Raw genomic sequence first — 24874 nt, forward strand, 5'->3', positions numbered from 1 at the left:
AAGTAACTCATAAACTGGTTGCTTTCAAAATTTTATCTGTAGTTCATTTATTTGGAATTCAGTACCTAGTTCCTGATGGTTCACTTCTTAGATCAGTACACAGCGGCCTATATTATTCTTACTGCAACCCCCCAGGTGCCACAAAACCAAAATTTCTATGGGAACTAGTTGGAGCTTTGCAATTCAGACTATCAGGACTGCACTTATTCATCACATTACTAAGCTAACCAAAGTGTTGTGGTTTCAACAACACTATAATCTGAACTTGGACTTTTACCTCAAATACAGAGAAACGATGCTATGCATGTGTGCGTGCATGCGTGTTGCTTCTTGGCCATGATTGTAAATAAGTCTAAGGAATTCCAAGCAGTACAAATCTAAGAATAATTTGAAAGAGGAGTTGAATCGGTTTAAGTGTTAATCCTCACTTAAGAACAAGAAGCCTTCCTTACTCAATGAAATGAAATCTAGAAAAACTCCAACATTATTCAGAAAGATAAGGGAGCTTATTTCCAAATCTTCCAAGAACATAGGTCAAACCTGAACCACAAAACAGGTGTGGAATAAAATATATCGTTACATATTTATAATGCCAGAATTCCCACATGAAGAGATGCATGTAAATAATTTTTTAAAGATGTTATTTATTTCTTCATGAAAGACATAGAGAGAGAGAGGGAGAGACATAGGCAGAGGGAGAAGCAGGCCCCCTGCAAGGAGCCCGATGCAGGACCCAGGAACCCAGGATTGCATCCTGAGCCGAAGGCAGATGCTCAACCGCTGAGCCACCAGGCATCCCAGAAATCCACATAAATAATTGTTCTCAGGTCAATGATACTAGTGAGAGGCCTCTCAAAAACACTATACATATATTAAGATACCTCAAATTTTTAACAAAATCATGCCAAGTGCTAAGAATGTAAAACAACTAGAACTCCTATGTTGCTGTTGGAAATACACATTGGAAAATAGTTTTGCAGTTGTTTTACAAAGTGAAAAATGTGTCAGTACATTACCCAGTCAATGCATCTAGGTGTCACCCAAGAGAAAAGAGAACAAATATTTCAAAAAGATTTCTACATGTAGCATTTTATTTATAATAGCTAAAAACTGGAAACAACCCAAATGTCCATCATATGAAGTGAATGGATAAATAAATGGTGGTATAACCACATAATGGGATACTATTCATCAATAAAAAAGAATGAACTCTTAATTTGCATAACACAGATTAAACTAAAAATAATTATACTAAGTGAAAATGGTGGCTAAAAAGAATAAATACAGTATGACTCCATTTATATAAAATTCTAGAAAATTCAGATTACTCTATGACAATAGAAAGAAGGTCAGTGGATGTCTGTGGACAAGAGAAAGGGACAGGGATTATAGAAATTGCAAAAGAGAATAAAGAAACTTCTGAGAATGGCAGACATGTTATTATTTTGACTATGGTGATTGTTGCAGGAATGAACACATATGTTAAAACATATACAACTATACACTTTCAATACATATATGTAAACATATATGTAAATAAATATACTGCATGTCTATTACATTTTAATGAAACTATTTATTTATTTATTTTTTTTGTTTTTGTTTTTTTTTTTGAAACTATTTTTTTAAATAAAGCATTTGGAAGATACTTTAACAACCAAGATTGTATATGGTTTTCATAGAAGCAAATAACTCCAGTGGCAAATAAGCTTGCAATAAGAAATTACAAACTATTCAAGAAAATAATAAACCATTAGTAAATAGAATGATCAGTACCTCCAAACCTAATAATAAGAGAACAATATAAAACTTATTGTGAAAGAATAAATATATTAAATTATTATGAACTATTAAAGAGACAAAAGAAGAAATCTAAAACCTTAGGGAAAAAGATAGCCTATAAAAGAAATAAACAGGTAGAATTTTAAAAGAAACAAATACTGCTTCTAGAGTAAAATGTAACCATTGGAATATAACAAATGTCAAGAAAATAAATCAAAATAGACTCAAGTGAAGAGAAAATCAATGCACTTACAGACAATTCTTAAGAAATTGCACAAAAAAAGGGCAAAGAGTGATTAAGAAACAGAATGTTGAGTGAAAAAAATCAGAGAGTTAAGATCAATCAGAGATATTAAGAACGATGGATGATAAAATGAGAACACCCAACATTTATCTAATATAAGCTCCAAAAAAGGTAGAACCCTTTCCCTTCCTGGTTAGTTCAGTCCTAAAACCATTAGGTAGAGAAGCGTTATTGGAGTGTCAGAGCTCAACCTTGTGAGGAGGGCATCCGTATAGAACAAGTGGAGCTGGAGCCCAGGGAGGATGAGTAAGATGCCCAAACTTGGATAGCCCTGTGTGAGATGTACAGCCCAAGCAGAGTGAAAACAGACAATGTGTTCAAGCTGTCTCATACTGGGTGTTGGAGCCTGAACAAAAAAGAAGAAGTTCACACCATGAGGATGATAAAGGGAGTGGCCCTGGTGTGGGGCTCAGAAACCAGTGCAAGGTGAGAAGGGTATTTGCATGGAAGGGAGAGCCAATGTGGAGGGCTAGAGCCCAAACAGGGTGATGATGGAGTTTACATTGAGTAAGGAGGTACTGGCAAAGGGGAATCAGAGGATGGGCAAGGTTAGGTGAACATCCATTTACAGAGATGCCCCGGAATAGAGTGCAGGAGCCCAGGAAGGATAATGTCCTGGTGGCAGGAGTGGTACTACCAGAAAGTGTAGCCAGACATAGGAAATACAGTGGCTGAGCAGAGTCTTCACATCCAGGGTCAGTAGAGAGCTCTACGAGGGCTGATGAAGCCATATAATGATCAGGAGGCCAGAGGGCAGGGCAGCAGAATTTATAGAAAATTAGTTACATTCAGAGTAATGATTAAATAATTAACATATTAATAGAATAACAGGAACCAAGTTTCCTACTATCAGAAAGGAAAGCTGAAAATATAGAAAGGAAGAAAACTAGAACAATTCCTGTTATGTTGCAGTGGTATCAGAGGTATTAGTATGAACACACATACATTCAATGTACACATTTCCCATCTCTGTTCCCTGAGGGCTTGGAGCAGCAACACTCCCATGGCAACAAGCTCACTTAGCATCTTCTAAATGCTATTCTTTACTAAAAGGAACCAGGGTTTCTTGGGAAATTGGTTGATTCCATCCCTGGAGCAGGGAAAATACAAGATAATACTGGTACATTATATTATTGAGAGCAAAGAACTGCTCAGAGTAAGGGGACCTATCAAAAGGACATAGAAACCAGCTTGAATGGGTGCCCACTGGCCAAATTATGGACTACAAGAGCACCAAAGTGAATCATGCTAGGAATAGATTGAAATTCACTGAATAAAATGGGAAACCACATGTTTATACTGATAATTACTAATTCCAAAGGAAATAAAAGAGTAACTTCATACAGGAAGAGCCTGGCAAGTAATAGAAGTAAAAATAATCAGTGATGGAGCAAATCAGATTCATGCACCACCTGACAGGATGCTGTGAGAAGAACACGGCAGCACTTCTGTGGTGTTCCTGCCAAAGATGTGTGACTTGAATCTAATCAAGACAAACACAGACTGAAGGACCTTACAAAATAACTGACCTGTAATTTTTAAAAAGCCAAGTAAGGTCAAGAAAGTAAAAAACCAAGGAATGCTCCAACTAAAAGACTCAAAACATATGACAACTAATGCAAGATATGGGTCTCACCTGGATTCTCTTACTACAATGGACAATACTGGGATAACTGGCAATACTTAAGTGAGGTGTAGGAATGAATAGTGGTAATAATATATCAATGCTAATTTCCTAATTTTGGAAGGTTCATCATGATTGTATAGGAGAATATCTCCTAAGAAGTACAAAACTAAATTCTTAAAAGATTAAGTAACAGATTGGCAACTTACCATTAAGAAGTTTTCATGAATATAGTTCTGTGTACTATACTTACTGTTTACCCCTAAATTTTAAATGATTTTAGAAGTAAATTACTAAATTATTATTAAAAAGCTAATGGGTTTACCATTTTACAGCATATTTCAAAGATATGAAAACTTAGATTTAAGAATCCAATGTGTTAAGGAGGATTAAAGTAGAAATAAATGAACACCAACACACATCCTACAGAAATTGTAGTACACTAAAGCCAAAGCATGCAAGAAATAAAAGAATCTGAAAAAGGAACAGCAAGTATGTTCAAAGCAGATCTCTCCACAACAAAATTATGGCCAGAAGCTACCAGAATATTACTTATAAAGTGCTGAAGGTGAATGTCAACATAAATTTTTATACTTAGCTATCACTCAAAGTGAGGGCAATATAAAGACATTTTCCAACAATAAGGCCTGAGAGAATACAGCATTCATAGACATTGTTGAAAGAATTACAAAAGGATGTACTTTAGGAAAAATATATTAAATCAAAAGAAAGGAATGAAGTGGAATACAGATGCATTGGTGAGCAAGGACACTGGTAAGCACACAAGTAAATCGAAATGAGCACTACCTATAAAATAATAATATCAATAATGATGAAGGTGATTAATTGAGGAGTTAAACTAAAATTCCAGATAAGAATATTAAAGAAGAGGAAATGGATCATTCTAGTATTCTTTTTTTTTAAAAAAGATTTTATTTATTTATTCATGAGAGCCAGAGAGAGAGGTAGAGAGACACAGGCAGAGGGAGAAGCAGACTCCCTGTGGGGAGCCTGATGTGGGACTTGATCCCAGGACTCCGGAATTATTCCCTGAGATGAAGGCAGATGCTCAACCACTGAACCATCCAAGGGTCTCATCTAATATTCTTGTACATATGGAGAGTTAACAGAAATACTTTCAGTTTTCTTAAGGTAAGATTTCATGACAAGATATATTTTTTTAAAAAGATAGTATGTAACTTCCAAACCAGTAGTGTGGTAAAAGGCAACAAAGAAAACTTACCCAATAGAAGAAAAAAAATTAAACCAAAAAAATATGGAAACTAGAAAATGCAAAAATAAATGGCAAATTCACATTAAAATATACCGGAATTCACGGTAAGTAGATGAGTTAAACTTACTGGATAAAAGACAAGGGTTTTCAATTTTAATATAACCTAGTATATCCTATTTATTAAAAAAATTCCTAAGGCATTTACACAGTAAGGTTGAAAATAAAGGCATGAACAAAGCTATACCTGGCAAATAGTAATAAAAGAAAACTGGTATTGGGCAAATAGGCTTTAAGGTAAAAGTATTAATGGAGGAGAAAGGGTCACTATATAATGAGTAAACAAATTATTCCCTAGAATGGGATAATAGTCTCTATTCTAGGCACCCAATGGCAGAGCCTTGAAATCTTGCCAAAACACAACCTTGCCAAACTACAAAGAAAAGTCAGATAGATTTGTTATTAAGAAGGAAGATTTCAAGCAGATCAAGTAGACAAAAAAAAGTAAGGGTATAAAATACTTGAATTTGCATTTGTAATATCATGGACATATATAGATCCCTGCACCAAATATTAAATAAAAACATTTTATTAATTCATGCACATGACATTTACAAAACTGCCCTTTTTTTTTTAGTATATGTGCTGTGGAAGCGAGCACTACAAAACTGCCCATGTGAGACTATGAAACATGTCAAGAAATTCCAAAGGATTAATATTATATAGGCAACATTACCTGACAAAAATGAATACAAATCTGAACCTCCTCCTATAACATACATACACAGACTTGAAATGCTCCCTTTCAAAATATTTGGGAACTACATTTTACATGTATGTGTGTGTGTGTGTGTGTGTGTGTGTGTAAACACATATATATTTGGGAACTAAATATTACAAATATATATATACATATATAAATATATGTATATATATATTCTAAATGTCCCTGGGGCTACCAAGAAAACATAATACAAATTAAATAATATTAAGACCCAAAGACAGTGAAAACTTTATATAATAAATCTTTCCAGATGTATGTTTTAGAAGTGAAATTATAGCCTTAAATGCATATATTAATATGAAAAATTAATAATCTAACATCTAAATTAAAATTTTATATAAAAGGTCAAGGTAAATACAAAAATGCAAGACAGACAAGCACATACATTAATGTAATATTTTTTAAAGGAAATAATCTACAAAAGAAAACCCAGTTCTATGAAAGGAGAAATAATACGGCACATTATGGCTAGTTTGATAAAGAAGAAATTAAAAACACCAAATATATATGTATGTATATACATATGGTAAAGAGAAAATGATTATAACCAAAATTAATATTTTAAATGGAAGTATTATAAATAACTGTATATCAAAAATTTGGAAGGATTAAGTGAAATAATTTTTATAGAAATAGAGACCATTAAAACTGAATGGACATGAAACAGAAAATACAAATATACTCATGATCTTAGAAATGAGGGGGAGGGCAAAACTACACACACACACACACACACACACACACACACACTTACCCATTTTAGCAAAAACTTTATATTAAAGTGTAACCTTGGGGAATTAGGAGGTACAGTCATACATATGAAAACACAGGGTAGACCTAATTAAATTTTCCCAAGTAAAATGACAGCTCATATAACAGCCCACTTGTGTTCACATCAACAGATTAGAGAATGAGGGAGCAAGAAGCAAGGAAAGTGGGAGCATAATGATTTCCAGTTAAAGAAAGCACAGAAAAAATGATGTATAATAGCAAAGAAAAAGAAGACTAAAACCCCACAAAACCTGTCATTTGAAGTGCAAAATGATGGGCCCAAATGTCCATCATTCCTCAGGGATCCATGGTATTCCAACCCAGGACAATTTTTATGCATCATGGCATTAGCTGGCTGAATAAAAGATGATGAGATGGCCAATACATTCTGTTCAAGAAGCAGAAAAGCAAGGTGCCTGCTTTTGAGCACCAGGTCACGATCTCAGGGATCTGAGATGGAACCCCGGGTCAGCTCTGCTCTCAATGTGTAGTCTGCTTGAGATTCTCTCTCCCTCTACCCCTTCCCTTATTCCCTTGAATAGGAGGGAATAGGAGGAAAATGTGATACATGTGAAGATCACAAAACTGGTAGTTAGAAGAAGCACATGGGTGTGTTTTAACATTCTGTTCCCAAGAAACACTACTCCTAACTTTGTATTAGTTTTTATACCATAGCTTCTAGGATTACAACAAAAATCACCATCTGAAAATTATTTGCACTTTGGCCTCACTCTTAGCTTACTAACGTGCTTCTCAGAACTGAGAAGTGGTAGAAAAGGGAGTGCTCACGGTCACACTGTTCCAAAGGACACTGGGCATTTTGTTGTCTGTAGGCAATATGCACTTGGCTCTTGTCTACAGGACACTCCTGTCACCTTTTCAATCTTACTTGGGAAACTAGAGTCAAGGAAATTTGTCTAAAATGCTAAGTAGAACTGTAGCTGAAACAAATTTGGGGAACATTTGCCAGAGAATTAATACATTTGTAATGATTAACTATCATTATGCTGCAGATAAATAATTCCTGAGGTGAGTTATTTATAATTATAGCCCTGTTACTCTGGAAAATTAGCTTCTCTTACTTGAATCATTGCAATGTTGTCTACGCAATAACCAGTCACTTTGTACTATTCTGGTTTCTTAATTTCTCCTAAAATTATCTGTTCTGCAATGGTGTCTCCCTAATGAAATGAAACACTACTGCAAGGTCGGAGAGCAGGCCTTGGTTGGTATAGGCCTAGCCCATAGTAGGTATTTGACAAATGTTATTTTAAATTTATATAATATCATTGTATTATATGATTTTGACACTTCTTCCTCCTATATTCTTTGTGAATATGGGAATCATTCCTCAATCATTATTATATTCCCTACAGTGCCTGAAGCACAGTGTTTTGAACATGAGGAAACAAGAAATCTTGGTTGAATAAATTATTTTCTCTATTATTTTTCAGCTCTATATTCCAAAAGAAGAGAGTTGATTAAGATCATAAAGTCAGGTTAGACTTAAATGTGAGTCACTTAATCACTCTGGCTCCCGTTTTCTCATCTCTAACCTGGAAATGATAATGATGCCTAAATCAGAGTTATTGTCAGGGTGAAATGAGATCATGTTTATAATGTGGAAGATAGAGTGGCATTCAGCAAATTACTATTATTGTTATTTTAGCTCCACACATCTGGATCACAGAAGCAGTTACTCATGTACCAAATGTTTCCACTATTGTTTTTTTTTGCTTTATTCTTATTCAAATTAAATTCATTTCAAATTCTCTAGATTTTAAATCCTCCCAAGGCAGGAACCTCTGTTTTTTCCATTGCTGTATTCTCAGGGCCCAGAAAAGGGTTTAGGACAGGCAAGAACTCAGTAACTACTTGCTGAATGAATAAATAAATGAATGAGAATGTACACTATAGTCTGAAAACTCAGGTCTAGTAAAGCGTCCACCCATGCAAATGTTTACAAACGTTTCATACCTAACAAAATACAAGACACTTGGAATTTAGAAAATCAAGTAAGTCAATAATTTCATAAATTAAAATCCTTAAAAGTCATAGGATTCCTAACACCAAATCAGAAAACAAAAAGCACCAAGGCCAAAGCCATAGGAAATCAGAGCTCAACCAGAATTCATCCTGAACAATCCAGATGGTTCAACACAGTGCAAACAGACCTGGAATTCAGAAGGCTAGCTCTAGGGCTGCCATAACCACTTATTATCTTTATTTCCAGATTATAAAGTTAATGTGTAGTAAAATGACACTATCACCTTCATTGCCTACATTTCCGTATTCTTATTAGGAATAAATTCAATGACATAAATAAAAGCAGCTGAGTATAAATATACAAATTATGCTATCATTATATTTTGCATATATTACTTATATTTTATAAACTCCCCTAAATCTAGAATTTATGGCAAGAAATGGTCTTAGGAATCATTAATCTAACCTTTCTCACTTATAAGAAAGTTGGCAATGAGAATTGTAGTCTAGATAACTCTCAGGATCACTTCTAATTCTGAGATTCTGAGAAACTACACAAATTGTACACCACGAGTAAGTAACTGATTAAAAGGCTGTATATCTCAGAAGCCATTTTTTTCCAAACTCTCTTTTTCTCCTTTTTTTTTTTTTTTGGAAAAAATTGAAAAAGTACTCTAGAAACTTCGTGCCTTATTTTCAACAGGAGAGGGCAAATCCACATCTTGAGATCCTGTATGATTCTCTAGAAATTGGTAATCAAAAATAAACCTCAAAGGGGAAAAAAAAGTTAGAGGCACATGGGTGGCTCTGTTGCTTGAGCATCTGCCTTCTGCTAAGGTCATGATATCAGGGTCCAGGGACTGAGCCCCACATCGGACTCCCTGCTCAGCGGGTAGCCTGCTTCTTCCTTTCCCTCAGCCTGCTGCTCTGCCTCTTTCATTCTCTCTGTCAAATAAATAAATAAAATCTTTAGAAAAAAAGAGAAAAAAGTCTATTGTAGAGTCTCTAAGGGAAACTCTGTGAAATAGAGAATATTGTCCTGTTGCAAATAATTATGTGTCTAGACAAGTTTTAAAAGCTTTGGAAAGGGATTACAAATCTCTATCACAGCCCTCAATTTATAACTATTGTATTCCAAATTTGAGCGCCTGAATGATAGTTTGGAATGTCTAAATCACCACTATGTATAGATGTTTACAGGCTCTTTAATGACTTCTAAATCTGGTCTATTTAAAGGTAATTTAAAATAAACACTTCCATTGGAGAAAAAAAAGTGACTTCAAAAAGGAAACATTTACATGGCCAGGAATAAAGTCATAGACTCTATTAAAAAGGGTAAATAAATGCCCTTCATTTGGATCTAGTTATAGTACCAAGTACAACATTTTATATTTTGATATTGTATTTTGTAACTTATATAAGCAATATGATCAATATTTCATCATATCAGTATAGTATTAAAATAGTCACACACACACACACACACACACACACAAAACTCTACTCTTAAGTGACTGAATAATTTCTACAAAAATTTTTAACAGTAGCCTACCCAGTTATCACAATGGATTTTCAGGATGAGAAGATGAATGGCCTTTAAGAAGCTCACAACCCAAAGTTTTAAATTCCTTGGAAAAAAAAAAAAAGACATGTAAATGATATTCTCTCTCGATAGGTAGGTAGATAGATAGATAGATATTCTCTCTATATATAGATAGATTAGATAGATTAGATAGATTAGATAGATAGATAGATAGATAGATAGATAGATATCCCCACTTGTCCCAAAGTAGCTTCAGTACTATGTAACAAGCACCCTGGACACATCCAAATGCTATAAGAACACACGGCCTGTGTTATGACCTTATAGAAAGTAATTGAGTAGTTTCAACTTTCCCTTCCTTTTGATTTTTGTCACCTTCCTCAATAACATATAGTCTCTCAAAACCTCTGTCAGATCTATATTTATTACTTTGTCATTTCTGAAGAGTATAATGCAAAACATAATTTTGAGGAAAAAGGTTATTTTAGATCTAGTAATTATCAAAGAGTGTATTATAAATCTGGTCTGATACAGTTTAAATATATACAAAGACAAATTCAATTTATATCTAACTGAAAAAAAGAGCATAATATTAAATTAAAATGTGTTCTTTAAATATACAATATTTAATAGATTAAACTTTAGGTATATGTCAAACAAGACCAAAACCACTTTTGTGACATATTTAGATTTCCAACTTTTTGTGGCTAATAAAGTCAAACTGTTTTTATAATTTCAACATTTTGTTTCTAAATAAAAGAGATTTCAGACTGTTACTTACAAATGGTTTTGAGTCATTCAAAACACAGTTTGTGAGTATATTTACTTTCTAGAAAAAACCATACTCAGTAATATCATTATAATTTTCTCCTTTTATGTTATTTTTCATATTTAATATCAATTAATATTAACATAATAGTGATTTATAAAGTACAAGTAACAGATAGATGTTAGAATCTTTATAAGATGTAACCCATAAGAATCTTTATCAGATGAATGCACCCAAAAGACTCAATGAATGCTTTGTAGTGAACATGCAGAATTGTTACTGGTTTCATTCTCATTGACACAGAATTTCAACAGTAGAGTTCTCTGTGCTTCTTTTCTGTAACCATGACAGAAATTAAATAACTTGGAGCTTCCCAGCTGTATGCCATGACACATACTGGGTTATAAGTAGTTGATAGGAAGGGTGAGAGAAATTGAAACCCTCAACCAAGTATGGGTTCAAAAATAATCATTTTCTGTGTTTATGCTTTGACATGAAAAAGGGTGAGAAACACTGAGTTAAGTAAAATTTTTCAAAGAACATAACTAATTTAAAGCTGTAGAAGCTCCAAGGCGTTACAGAGTTTGGAAAGCCATACTCGACAACTATAAATAAACCTCCTGGTGATGCAGCCATGATGAGCGCCACTCACCATTGTACAAATTCACGTAAGTACTTGGGAATTCCCAAGTTGTTTCATTTTCAAGGGAAAATATTTAGAAGTAATATATTTCTAGGTAAAAATAGCAAAGGGTGACCTATTCCAACAATGTGAGCTTTGGGATCACCTCCCAAACCCACAGAAGCTCTTAAATCACCAGGGGGTAAAATATCTGCAAGGCTGTAAATTACAGCTGGAAAAGGATAAGTATGTCTTTTCATTATTTGATCCTTAGTCCCTAGCACACTGCTGGCCACATACGTGACATTTAAGAACTATTCCTTAAGTGACTACAAAATTGGAGCAAGATTAAAATGGAGCAAGATAAAAAAAAAAAAAAATGGAGCAAGATTTCATGGAAACTAGAAGAAACTTTAAGAATGTGGAGCTCAACTCTTATTTTGCCAATGAGAAAGCAGAGGAAAGGTGTGTGATGTTCCTAGACTCAGAAAGTCTTCTTTCTCTGGTAGAATTTATAGTCTGGGGGAACAAATCATCCCAGCATCCCTCTTTGTGTGCTACCAGATGGATGGAAATAATAAAGTTTCTGAGTATAGGTTCATCATTAGGTTATATTTGGCAACCATCATCTCCATTAATTCAGTTTAAAATAGTTATTGTGAAGAAAAGAGGCAAGAAAATTGAATAGAGTCAGATAAATCTTGGTCTTTTTCTTCCCTTAATGGCTGTCAAATATTCTTTGAGTCTCAGTTTTCTCATCTACAAAATGGGGAAAACAATTACCTTGGGGAATTGGTATGAAGATAAGTGATTCTATGCAGAATAGGTGATTTCTGTACAGAAAATACCTACCATAATTACTTGCTCATAATTGGCACTCAGCAAATGTTTATTGAATGAATCAATGAGACTATGAATCACTATAATTTTACATAATGGGCAGAGAATGTGACTGCTACTTTCTAGCAATAGCTTTCTCAATGTGAGATTTCCATCCCTACTTTTACAGTACTGTCACTACAATTTTTTTTCCCCCTCAATGCTGTGGTTATATACTAGAACATTTGGACATGAAAATGTATAATTGTTATTATTCTAAACTCTATGATTATCTTAAAATTAATGATTATAGGTCAGATTAGAGTTGCTAGATTCAGCAAATAAAAATACAAGATGACTAAATTTGAATTTTAGGTAAACAACAAATACATTTTTTTTTAGTATAAGTAATGTCTCAGGCAATATTTTGATCATGTTTATATAAAAAATACTTTCATTGCATGGAACATGCTTATAAAAATGGTTTATTGTTTATCTGAAATTCAAATTTAACTGGATATCCTGTAGGCATCCTAGGCCAGTAGCAATACTAGGCTATGCTCAAGGGAGCCTCGAAGATCGCAGTCGCTGTTCTCCTCCCTTCCACCGATGAAACTATAAAGGCCCAGGAGAGCTCCTTACTGAGCGTACTTCAAAGAGAGCATCTGAGTGAAAACCAGAACCAGGTCTTCCACAAACCCAACCAGAATTCTCCCCCTGCACACCATGACAAAGACAGCACAGACTTCCCTTCCAGAAAGTATTAGTAATCTGCTAAGTAAAAGTCTTTGTAATCGGCTAAGCAAAAATCATTATTATTTTGGTAGTTGTTTGAAATTTTTAAATAAATAAATAAATAAATAGTCAAGCAAAACAACAATAAAAACTCTTGTGCATTTTAGCTCCAACACAGCCTCCACTGCCTTTGAAAGTTGGGCTAACACACTCCCAATCCTTTCTCCATAAACACAATTCCTAGCAAGTATAAGAAAAGACAGCACACCATTACATCCCCCATCCTCCTCACCTTCATCTTCTCCCCTATAACAATTTGTTTTTATTTCTCAGACTTGTCTGGGGCTAGCAAAATAATGAGTATGATGCAAATGTGGTTTTGTGGCTGGTGTCTACTGGATACTGGAATTGTTTACCTTGTTGTAAATAACTTCAGGGACACGCCCATACACTAAGTCAGCCTCACCAGCCTCAAAGACACAAATTTCTTGACTGAGGACAGCCAACCAAAAAATACAAATGGTAAAGTCCTCAGTTGCCATGCATGAATTCTTAAAATAACCTCCTAACCAAAGTAAATTCATGTGAGGAAAATAGAAAAAGGTATAGCAATTAACAATATAAGTTTTGGCATAAAACAAGATCTGGGTTTGAATCTCAGTTCTATGACTTACACAATTATATGACCTCTCAGAATCCCATCTCCAAAGTGGAGGGGAATGCCAACTACTTTCTTTAAAACTCAGTACGTGGGTACTGAGGGATCCAATTAAATTATTTCATGATTCTTTCCTTCATTTTGAGGGAGTTTTTAGCGTTTAGGTTAAAATGCTTGGAATATTAAAATTCATCAAATTGTACACTTGAAATGGGTGCAGTTTATTGTATGCAAATTTTTACCTGAATAAAATTGAAAAAAACAAACAAACAAATAGATTGGAGATCAGAGTAAAGTAGTTTGGCCAACATCATACAGTCAGCTAGTAAGTGACAATAAACGAGGGAGTCAATAGGGTTGATCTTAAGAAGGAGCAAGAAGTAGTAGACTGGAGAGAAAATATCTGGCTGTCAGGATAGGTCACAGTGAGAGCAATTTTAACCCCCAGGAATATGAAACAAGCAGCCTCAAGAGTCCACAGGAACCTACGGGGCTAGTCTCAGCAAAGGCCCTGTCTGCCAAAACCTGTCTGTTTGCAGATGCTCCGAAGCAAAAGGTCTTATTTTATCAACAGATTGTAATCAGATCACTCCTTAGAAAAGGTTAAAAAAAATGTTTCTACTAAGTCAAAGACTGCCCTAGGCATATTTAAACAACACATAAAATTCTACTTGGTTTACCCAGTGGAGCTTGACTATTTCAGAATTAACCCCTAACCAACATCAAAGCCAAGTTCCTCCAAAAAATGTTATTACTGAGTGATTAACTGCTACTTAGGAAACTCTAGAAAGTTATGTGTCCTAGGTAGGGAATGCCTTAGCAGGTAAAGTCAATAGTAAAATTACCCTGGAACCAAGGAATAAACTAAGCAAATAATGCAAAATCTCTGAACTCCAAACACCCATGAGCTAGAACATGTGTAAAACAAACCAGAGAAGGATTCACATTCCTATCACTATACCGATGGAGTTTCCATCATAGCTTACAGCTCTCCCAGCCTTGTGGGTCAAAGGTTTTCACAAAATATTACCTTCCAACTGCACCTCCTTGCTCATTAAACCGTAGTGAAACAGAGCTAACACAGCCAATTTAATGCCAAGAGTGTTCCATTTACAGTCATTGCCAAAGAGATGAGCAATTAAGCTAGAAAAGAAACATAAGAAGGACAACTCATTTCTTCCCTGGTGGCTCCTTCACTTTTATTTATTGTCAATCAGCAACAACTTCATGGAATTCCAATCCTCTTGTCTAAAATCTTAGTTTTAGGCTATAAGAAGTAGATTTTTTCCCCTTTAGTTTATTCTATATTTAACTCTCTGAATATATATAGTCAAACTTTTTTTTAACTTTTGAGTATCTAACATAAACAAAAAACAACACTGTACTAGCCCATTCTTAAATAAATTCAACAAATATTTATTGAGAACCAAATAGATTCAAGTGATGGCTTGGGCTGCAGAGAACACAAAGAATAGGAAAACATAGTCCTGACCTCAAAGTATTTACCACTGAGTCATCCTATGATTAATTTTAACTAAATATTCCTGCTGTTAGATAGAATAATTTGCAAGTGTATGAATTCTGAAAACCTATTTCCAATCCTAAATCTGTTTTTTTTTTTCTTTTTGTGTGAAGCTGCTTGGCTAATATTTCTTTTAATTCACTTCACTTGCAGTATCAAACTGACTTATTTAAGAATAAATCAAGTGATTTAAGAATCCCCTTTAAAATGATTTTTTATCATTAATATCCATAAAATCAAGGAACTTGATGTGCTGGTTAGATTTTTTTCCCCCAAATGCAAATTAAAATAAATACTTGTCTGAACATAAATGTTTGCCATGTACTACCTAAAATCATATTGGAAAATATGTCTCCTATCCATTACCATCCTGTAGTTTTTTTTTTTCTTCTACTCCTTCAAAAGCTCACCCCAACCCAGGCAACTGTTTATACCCCAAATACTCTAGGCTTCATCTTTTCGTCCAATTAACCAAGAAAATCAAGGCACTTAAACATGAGCTTCTTCTCATCATGTTAACATCTTGCATCTTTTCCTTAGTTTAGCTTTACTTTTCTAAGATACTCTAATCTCCTATAATAACACTTTTATCCCTTTGCCAAAATTTTTTTAAAGATTTATTTATTTATTTATGATAGACGCAGTGAGAGAGAGAGGCAGAGACACAGGAGGAGGGAGAAGCAGGCTCCATGCCAGGAGCCCGACGTGGGACTCGATCCCGGGACCCCAGGACTGCATCCTGGGCCAAAAGCAGGTGCTAAACCGCTGAGCCACCCAGGGATCCCCCCCTTTGCCAAATTTTATCTTCTGTCACTGCAGTTACTCCTTTCATTAACCCTTGTTTTGTATATTCTCAACTGGTTTCCTCTTTTCTTGGCCTCTTTGCCTTTACTTAATATACATTTTTTTAACAGATATTTATTGAGTGTCTGCTATGTGTGAGAGCCTATGTAAGATTCTAGGGATATAGACAAGAAAGAAAAAGTCACATACCTCAAGGTGCTCAATGGTGTCTAAGAACACAGGTATGCTTGGTAACACCAATGGCATAATGAGTGTTATGTAAGGTAAATGGTAAGTGTGTTTGTGGAGGAAATATAAGTGGAACTTGAAATGAAACATGGGAAGCATTTCTCCAGGGAGATAACACCTGAGTTCAAGCCCTAAATCTTATACACTTGCTGTTTTTGTGACCTGGGTAAGTTCTTAGTCACTTTAAACTTTCCTCATCCATGAAATGGGCATAATATCTACCTTATTTGGTTGTAATAAAAACTAAGGATACAGCATGTACCCGGTGTTGAGGCCATGGATTTTGCCTGGATTGGAATGCCAACCCTACTACTGTATGTCCTTAGGTAGGTTACTTTACAACTGTGTATTGGATTCCTAATCAGTAAAATGCAAATATGTAATAATATCAATCTAATAAGGATAATCCATGGAAATCATTACATTCCATTGTAAGCATTCAATAGCTGTTAGCCGCTATTATTAAAAGGCTTTTTCCAACCTCAAAATCTGCACATAAATCGTGCTAAGTAAACAGGAGAATGAAAAGCAAAATCTTTGTCATTTATAATCCTTCATTTTATTATTCATAATTTACAGTAAATTCTATCTAGTAAGTGAATTAAGCAGGAAAAATGAAGGTAAAACTCCAAAGCTACTAAATTGTCAAAGTAGAACAAAATCTACCATCTTTCCATCTATTATGGGTTGAATTGAGCCCACCTCAAAATTTACTTGTTTAAATCCTAAATCCCAATACTGCAGAATGTGACCTTATTTGGAAACAGAGTCATTGCAGATATAATTAATTAAGTGGGGATGCCTGGGTGGCTCAGCAGTTGAGCATCGGCCTTCAGCTCAGGGTGTGATCTGGGGCTCAGGATCGAGTCCTGCATTGGGCTCCTTGCAGGGAGCCTGCTTCTCCCTCTGCCTATGTCTCTGTCTCACTCTCTTGTTTCTCATGAATAAATAAATAAAATCTTTGAAAATAACAAAATAGAAAATAATTAAGTAAAGAGATGAGGTCATAATGGAATATGGTGGGGCCCTGACCCAATAAGACTGGCATCCTCATAACACTAGGACCTTTGGTGACAGATGCACACAGGGAGAGAGGTGTGAAGGTGAGTGCAGAAGTGAGGTGATACTTCTACAAGCTAAAGAATGGCAAAGATTGCCAGCAAATCACCACCAGCTAGTGTGGAGGTCTTCTCATTTTTGTCGATTTTCTGTCACACTCGCCATTTATATTATTAGGAAAAGGAGGCCTGGTGAATCTAAATCCCTCGGCTAGGATTACATCACTGGATCTGTCTGACTACAAGCCCATCTCATTTCTCACAGGGTGTGAGAGTGAGCTTACACACAAAGGCACCACTACCTACTGATGGTTTACAGTTTATGGCTTCTGTTTACAGACAAACCAGTCCTATTTTTTTTTTAAACAAAACAAAACAAAAACAACTTAGGTTCAACCACAGGAGTGGTTATGGGGCCAAATCATTCTTTAATATGAAGGTAAATACGTGAGTAGATTTTCTCTGCTTAATCTGCAAAACCTATTCATTACAAGTGTGGGAGTACATGCACGGGCAAGCATATTTTCTAAGCATGAAGACCTGATACAAAAATACAAAAACAAACAAAATATAAGCCCCTTGTAACCCTAGTGTCCTGGAAAAGAACTCTCAGTACACAATGAGATTTCTGTACTGCAATGATATCAATGCAGAATATGTCAAAAGAGGTAGCTGAGGAAGACAAGCAAGGGCTAGACTGGACCTACATGCAGCTATGGCACTTTCCAACATATCCTGGCCTTCGGGAATTCCTCTTGTTGTCTCTGCTCTGCGGGGTTTTTCTGACCAAAGAAGTCACTATCCAGTGGCATCAAGAAATTCTGTCCCTAGGCCATAAATAAATGCCCAACTCCTATAGTTCATGGGTGTATGAGAGCCCAAGAGGCCTGGAATCGATCCAACCCATTTTAACTAGCAAGAAACTACCTAGTAATACCTTGTTTGTATTTCTTGGAGGAGGGACACCAGAAACACTTATTTCATTCTACACAATAATTCACCACAATCAGAGGGAGCACAGCAAGGGCAACACCATCTCCCAGCTGCTGATTACATCAAAGGCTTGCAGCACAAATTCAATTTTATGATGTTAATCTCAGCCTGCCACTCAGAAATTTTCTCTGAGGGATATGATTTTTCTCTGGATTTCATTTTAAGAATGATTTTTTTTTCATCCACAATCAATAAAGATATGTTTTCATCAAAAGACTGTATCTTGGTAGAATTCAATTGGCTATTTCAATCCCTTTTGGTGACACAATATTAATTAAAATAGTTTATGTTGCACTTCAACTGGAAAAAGAGGCAGTGAAAATAGCAGCTACTCAGAACATATGTTCTATATACATCAACATAGAGGGCAGAAAATAATTTTCTCTTTCTCCAGGCGACAGACATTAGCTATTCAAGAGAGTTCCTCTGACTTGGTTTATCTCTGTGATTTCACTGAAAAAAAAACATTGAAGCTCTTCCTGTTTACATTTTTTTGTTCAAAAGGAAATCAAAATGCACATGAAAATGTTGCTTCAAATGCTCACCTTTCATTACCTCAAGAAGTGGAGAAATGAGTGTCTGTGTGCCCATGTGGCATGATGGGTTATTAGGAATCACAGTCACTATTTCTCCTAACTAAAAACAAATACATTAATAAAAATACAAATAAATAGAATTCTATTAATTTTATTTTCAATTTCTAATGATGATCACAACTGAGTACACTGTAGTTTTCAAAGACAAACAGACTTAGCATTGAGATTTTCACATTTAAAAAAAGAGGACAAAATTATGAAATGTGTTATAGAAAATAAATGAATTGTTTTGACAGTAGTTTTGCAAGTGGCAGTTAATTCAGTTAACACATATTTGTGAAGCACCTACTAGTCACTACTTGAGACCAGGAGGAAGGCCTTACTTCTGGCTTATCATGTGGACAGACCACGGAACCTCCATCACCACAAAGTGAGACGGGCTGAGGTCTGGTGTTTACTGGGTATATGGAGTGCATGGAGGAGGCTAAAGTTAACCCTGCCTGGGGAAGGAATCCAGGAAGGCTTCTCAAAAGGAAGTTCAATTACTGAAATATTCAGCTAGTAATTTACATCCATAGTTTAAAAAATGTTTTAAAAGGTAGCTTAGTATCTAATTAGCTGTCTATAAACCAAATCTTCTCACCTTCATACTCTTGAAATCACCAATCCATTGTACTTCTTAATGTAAGACGGTGGTACTAAAGAAAGTAGGTATATTGATACCCCAAGGAATCTACAGATTTCACAGGACTTTGGGTAGATCTTACCTAACAGTTCATTTCTTCAAAGAAAGATTTTTTTTTTCTGTGATGCTCTTAATCTGGATGTCATATCCAAAGAGAGAAAAGCAACACATTAAGAAACAGAGTGGAAACTTACAGAAATCCAAGTTCCTATTTAATGAATTAAAAAGAAAACAACAAAAAGATAAGCTGATTTGGTTAAAAGCAGGGAGTGGACTAGAGTTTGGATTTGTTTAGACATTTGAACAATAATGATAAGGCCTAGATAGATTACACTGTTCAATAAAGAGTGTACATAAATGTGTTTGTATACCAATGTTGGAAAAACATTGGTCAAAAAAAGAAAAGCATCCATTGGCATCAGAGGCACCATGGAATTTATTAAAATATAGATTCCTGGGCCTTTGGAATGAATGTAATACATCAGGATCTCAAAGGTATAGAGTCCAGAAATTCACATTTTAACTAGCCTTCCAACATGTTCTTTTTATACCTGGGGCTAAGGATATTGATTCAAACACAGCATCCCACATACACAGCACAGATAATGAAATATTGAAATTAATTTTTGAAATTAAAGTAATTTTGCTAAATGAATGACCAAAAATAATTCCCTCAAAAAGTTCTTACTCAGGGTCTAATCTGTGTGGCCCAGTGAGAATGCTAATACCTAGCCTGATGTAGGCCTTCTATAGCAAACAGGCCTGGCCTGTCCCTGGCAACTATTTTTCCCTATAATGATTGAAACTATAAGTAGTTAAATTCTTTTGTTGTCATTTGTTGTCTAAATGGCTTGTGAAAATTTTCCCTGCTTTGTATGGCTTTGCAATGAAACAGCCTGAGGTCTTTCCTTTGAAATCCATGTGAGGAAAGGGTCTAAATGGGTTCACTCTAGATATTCAATTGTACAGCAAATTTGTACAATGTTTGCAAGAGGGATAACTCATGCATGATCAAGTTGGATTTTGAGGCAAAGTCTACCAAATTTGAAAGGATTTTTAAAGCTAACAATACTAAAGAAAAGTCACAAGAGGGTAAAACCCTATAATTATTCTCAAAATGTTCAGTTTGCATTTTGGTACTCTTAAATAAATAACCAATTTTCAATATCCCCTCACCAGATAAATTTTTGCTAAGATGCATTTCAATCACTTAGGTGGAAACAATGAGACTCAAGGAGGGCCTAATAGTGGTCTGAGATCCTATCCAGTAAATGTAGGACTGCTAACCTTTGCCAGCAAAGAATTCTCAATGAAGGCAGAACTTCTTTTACAGAGGCTGATCCTAAAACTAGGCTAACAACACAGCCTTGCTTGTGATGAAGGAAAGCCTGCAGTGGTTGGGGAATTGGGGTAGTTAGTGGTAGTGGGAAGTACATAGAACTTCATACTTTAATCATTAATCTGAACAGTAAGAGCAGTTACAACATTTTTTGGTCTGCATTTTAGAATATGTGTGAAAGTCATAAATCCCATCTACCCTCAAGACTATTAGATTAGAGTAGTGTTGCATCTTCTGTACTCATGAGAAGGAGATGGTAGACAAAACCGTAGTGATTGATTGATCATCACCCATACCTCAACAGCCTCGTGTACTATATGTAACTAAGTCTTGGCCAACAAAGTTGTAAAGTAGGCACTCTGTAGAAAAGACTTGAAGAGTGAATCAGTGCCCAATAGTGTAAAATTATATATGATTTTCATTTTACATTGGAGCAAACTAATGCTCAGAGAGGCAAAATAAACCATTTTTCTCTAGCCAGGAAAGGATCGGGCAACATGGGAACAGTGTGCCATGATTTGTGTTTGTCATGCTTTCTCTGCCGTACTTTCAAACAGATTTGACCTTTGGCCCAGAAAGCTCTTTCTCAGCATTTCTACCCAGCAAACTTGTACAAATCTGGAATCTTCCAAAGTGGAGCTAAATTTTAACTCCTTTGAGCATCCTCTGGCTGATATTTAGCACCCCTCTTCCTCCAACATTCCCTTTTCTGCCTTTATCAGACCAGTTATTACTCTGCTTTACTTAATTGCTGTGTCTGTTACATAAACTATATTATGAATCCTTGGAAGGCAGAAACCTCTTTTTTTCCCTACACATTCTGCTTGACACGAAGTTTTACATACAACAAGAAGTCAAAAAATGTTGAAGTCAAGGAATGAATGTATCAGTTATGAATGACTGTGATAAGGCTTCAAGAGTTGTTCTTCTTTTCCCCTTCTTCCCCCCAGACAAGTCAGTGTGTAAATGATCATTTTGAGTGTAAGTAACTCTGTGGTTTGGACAAAGAGCAAAAGGCAGATATACAAAATATCCTTGGCTATTGATGTTCATTCTGATTTCTATTAGAACAGCCTAAAATCAAATCAGTTTTTTGGGCCCTCACAACTCACCACTGACTCAGGAAATATAGTCAATTAACCATGAAGTTGACTGGTTCAGTTGATTCCCTCACCCTATACTTCCTTACTTGTTAAAAATTCATGTGTAGGACTTTATATATTTTTCCAAGTTAAATTTCATCTCCTTAAAAGAAAAAGAGGAGGGGAAGTCAGTGTTGAAAAAAAGTTCCCATCATTTATTGACTTTTAAATTGTAGATACTTTGCTACTTCTCTGATATGCATCACTTCATTTGCTCTTCATAATGACCTCAGGCCTTATCATTATTTTTATTCTAAACATTAAGAAAATGAGGGTTGGAGAACAGAAGAAGCTTGCTCAAAATCAGGGCTAGGAAATATAGACAGATTCCTCAATCTCCAAAACTTGTGCCCTTAACCACTACACCATACTGCTTAAGTGGGGCAAAGGCGATGCCCAGCATGTTAGGAAATTTTCTGGAAATGTGAGCAAACTCCAGAGGAGATACTCCTCTAGAACTGTGATATCTTGCTCTAGGAAAGAGGATTTGCCTTTATAGAAGAGTTCAGATACCTGAATGTCCTTTAAGGCCAAAGATGATATTATTTAAATTAAGAGGTGGCTGCGACCCCAGAGTTAATTTGGGGGGTCTGGCAGGACTTCAGAGATGATCTGGTACTAGAACTCAGGGAACAGATTCTTTTATTCCTGATCCCCATCTCATCATTTTCCTGCCTCCAATTTAGTTCTAGAACAGAACTGAATCTAAAAATCTTATCAACTGGAAAATTACAACTATACATTCAGAACAGGGTTCCAGACATGTCCTTTATAATGCACTGATGGAATTACTAATAAGAGATGCCACATATTGTGAGTAACGTTAAATAACAGAAAGAAGTGAGCTGTCAAGCCACGAAGAGAGCTGAATGCAGCAATCTCAAAACCTTGAAATATTTGTAAATTAGTATTATTTTCAAGGTTCCACGAAATTATTTCATAACCTAACTACACTTCTATTTCAGTCAGCCTCTATAAACTGGAACTTGAGATTCTAAAGTATTCACACCATTGGGTAGAGATTGTTTAACGTAAGATTCTACATTACAGGGAGAGGCTTAGCAGCTGAGTTTTATCGATAAAATAATTACAATTAAACAATATCTTTCCCAAAAGGAGGTAAAAATACTAGAACTCAACACAGAGTCCCAATTTTTTTGTGGTTTGAAAAAATAATAATAATCACTTTACTAGATCACTTCTGGGGCCGTTCCTTTTTTCCTCCAGCCCTTTGTATTCTTTACAGAAAACACTTGGTGCATTTTAATACTGAAGGATCTCGAGGGCAAAGGAACATGAAGTCACAAGACCAAACTAACCACAAGTACTTGCATGGCAAAGGTGGTTGCTTTCTTCTTCCCTGGTCTGTAACTGGTAAGAATTAAGGAGAGTAGAGAGTTAGTGAGTACATTGTGTTTTGGGGGAGACAGGGTGGCACGGTGTGGAAGCTGGGAACTGTAGGTAGGTATGGGGAGGGGGAAAGGATGAAAGGAGGAAAAGTTTCTAACCTCTTCTTCAGGTAAAAATATTCCTAACAGGTGCCCTTATCTCCAAAAGATGACCTTGAACTCATTTAGAACAAAACTTGCCAAGGGAAGGAAGAAAAAGTCCACCCTGCTGTACAACAGTGTTCTGTTTGCGTTTACTTAACTGTTTAGAAACGCACACAAAAATGCTATAAATGAATGAGGAGGGCGGAATGAGGAAGCATTCCTCCCCAAAGGGAGCATGCCTACTGCTTCGACTTTTCCAGAGTTTTGTCAGTGCAGACATCTCCCCCTGCCCCTTGTCCAACTTTACAAGTGTTTTGCCACTTGTGCCCGTCGTTTTTATTACAGGCTCAGCCATAGGTGCCTGGCAAGGACGTTTCTTCCAGATGCCCCACTCCCCACAGCCTCCAAGCGGTCATTCCGGCTCTGGCCCGCGTCCACCGGCTCTTTTTCCCAGATACTGGACTAACGTACAAAAAAAAAAAAAAAAAAAAAATTGAACCAACCAACTCCTGTACCATAGGAGTCCGGCTTCCGAGTCCCAAGAAACTATCTCAGTAGTTAATTGTGGGCCCCTACAGGTCTGTGGGAGCAGCCTCCTCCCAGGACCACCTGTAGGGATACTGAAGCCTGCACCAACCTCCTCCCCCTCCCCTCCACGCTTACACACACACACACACACACACACACACACCCGAAAGGACCAATTGAACCGATGCGTGGCTTCAGTCATTACTTATGCGCCATCTGGATAAAAGTCTGAACAGAGAATTTTCCACGTGCAAGAACTCGGGAGCAAAAGAAGAGGTTTTAGCAACTAACTGCTACGCGCGCTCACCTTTCTTCCCAGCCCCTCGGTATCCAGACTCAGGCCGCGCGGACTCAGGGCGGGAAGCCTACGGCAGCACAAGCCCAAACCAGTCAGAGACCCACCGCCTAGGACAGCGGAGCCTGAGCCGAGCCCAGGGGACGCCCAACCTCCCGGAGCCGCCGGGTGGCGAAGCAACAGGTGTCAGGGCAGCCTGCGCGGGGTAACCTTGCGGCCGCAGGAGGGACAGCCCCGCTTCCGACCACGCCCCCGGCCCGGCCACGCCCCCGGCCCGGCCACGCCCCCCGCCGCTCCGGCTCCCGCCGGCCGCAGCTGCCCCGCCGGCGCGGCGCTCCCTCCCTCCCGCCTGCTAGTGCCGCCGCCCTTCCCCACATGGCTGGTGGCGGCGGCTGGAACTGGCCCGCCCGCAGCCTCCGACGTGCCCTGTACTTCCAGGGCTGGAGGGAGTTCGGTTGAAGTGAGGAGGGAAAAAAAATAAATAAATCAAGGTAGGTCACGGGGCATGGCCCCTGGGCCCCTGCAGCGTCAGGGCCGGGAGCCGCTAGATCTTTGAGGAGGGGTGAGAGGAAGTCCCCTCAAGACCACATTCTCCCAGCAGGGGAGAGTAGAACAGTCTAGAA

At 36.7% G+C, this 24874-nt stretch overlaps 1 protein-coding gene across 1 annotated transcript in view; it reads right to left on the reverse strand.

Moving 5' to 3' along the window:
* WDR72 (WD repeat domain 72) overlaps positions 1-24490 on the reverse strand; it is a 220893-nt gene extending 196403 nt beyond the window's left edge. Inside the window, exon 1 of the mRNA XM_038580460.1 lies at positions 24264-24490. The gene's annotated coding sequence lies outside the window, so the exon portion shown is untranslated. The remainder of the gene's footprint in view (positions 1-24263) is intronic.
* Positions 24491-24874: the final 384 nt, after the last annotated feature.

This window comes from Canis lupus, chromosome 30 (assembly GCF_011100685.1).
Source record: "Canis lupus familiaris isolate Mischka breed German Shepherd chromosome 30, alternate assembly UU_Cfam_GSD_1.0, whole genome shotgun sequence".
Classification (NCBI taxonomy): Eukaryota; Metazoa; Chordata; class Mammalia; order Carnivora; family Canidae; genus Canis; species Canis lupus.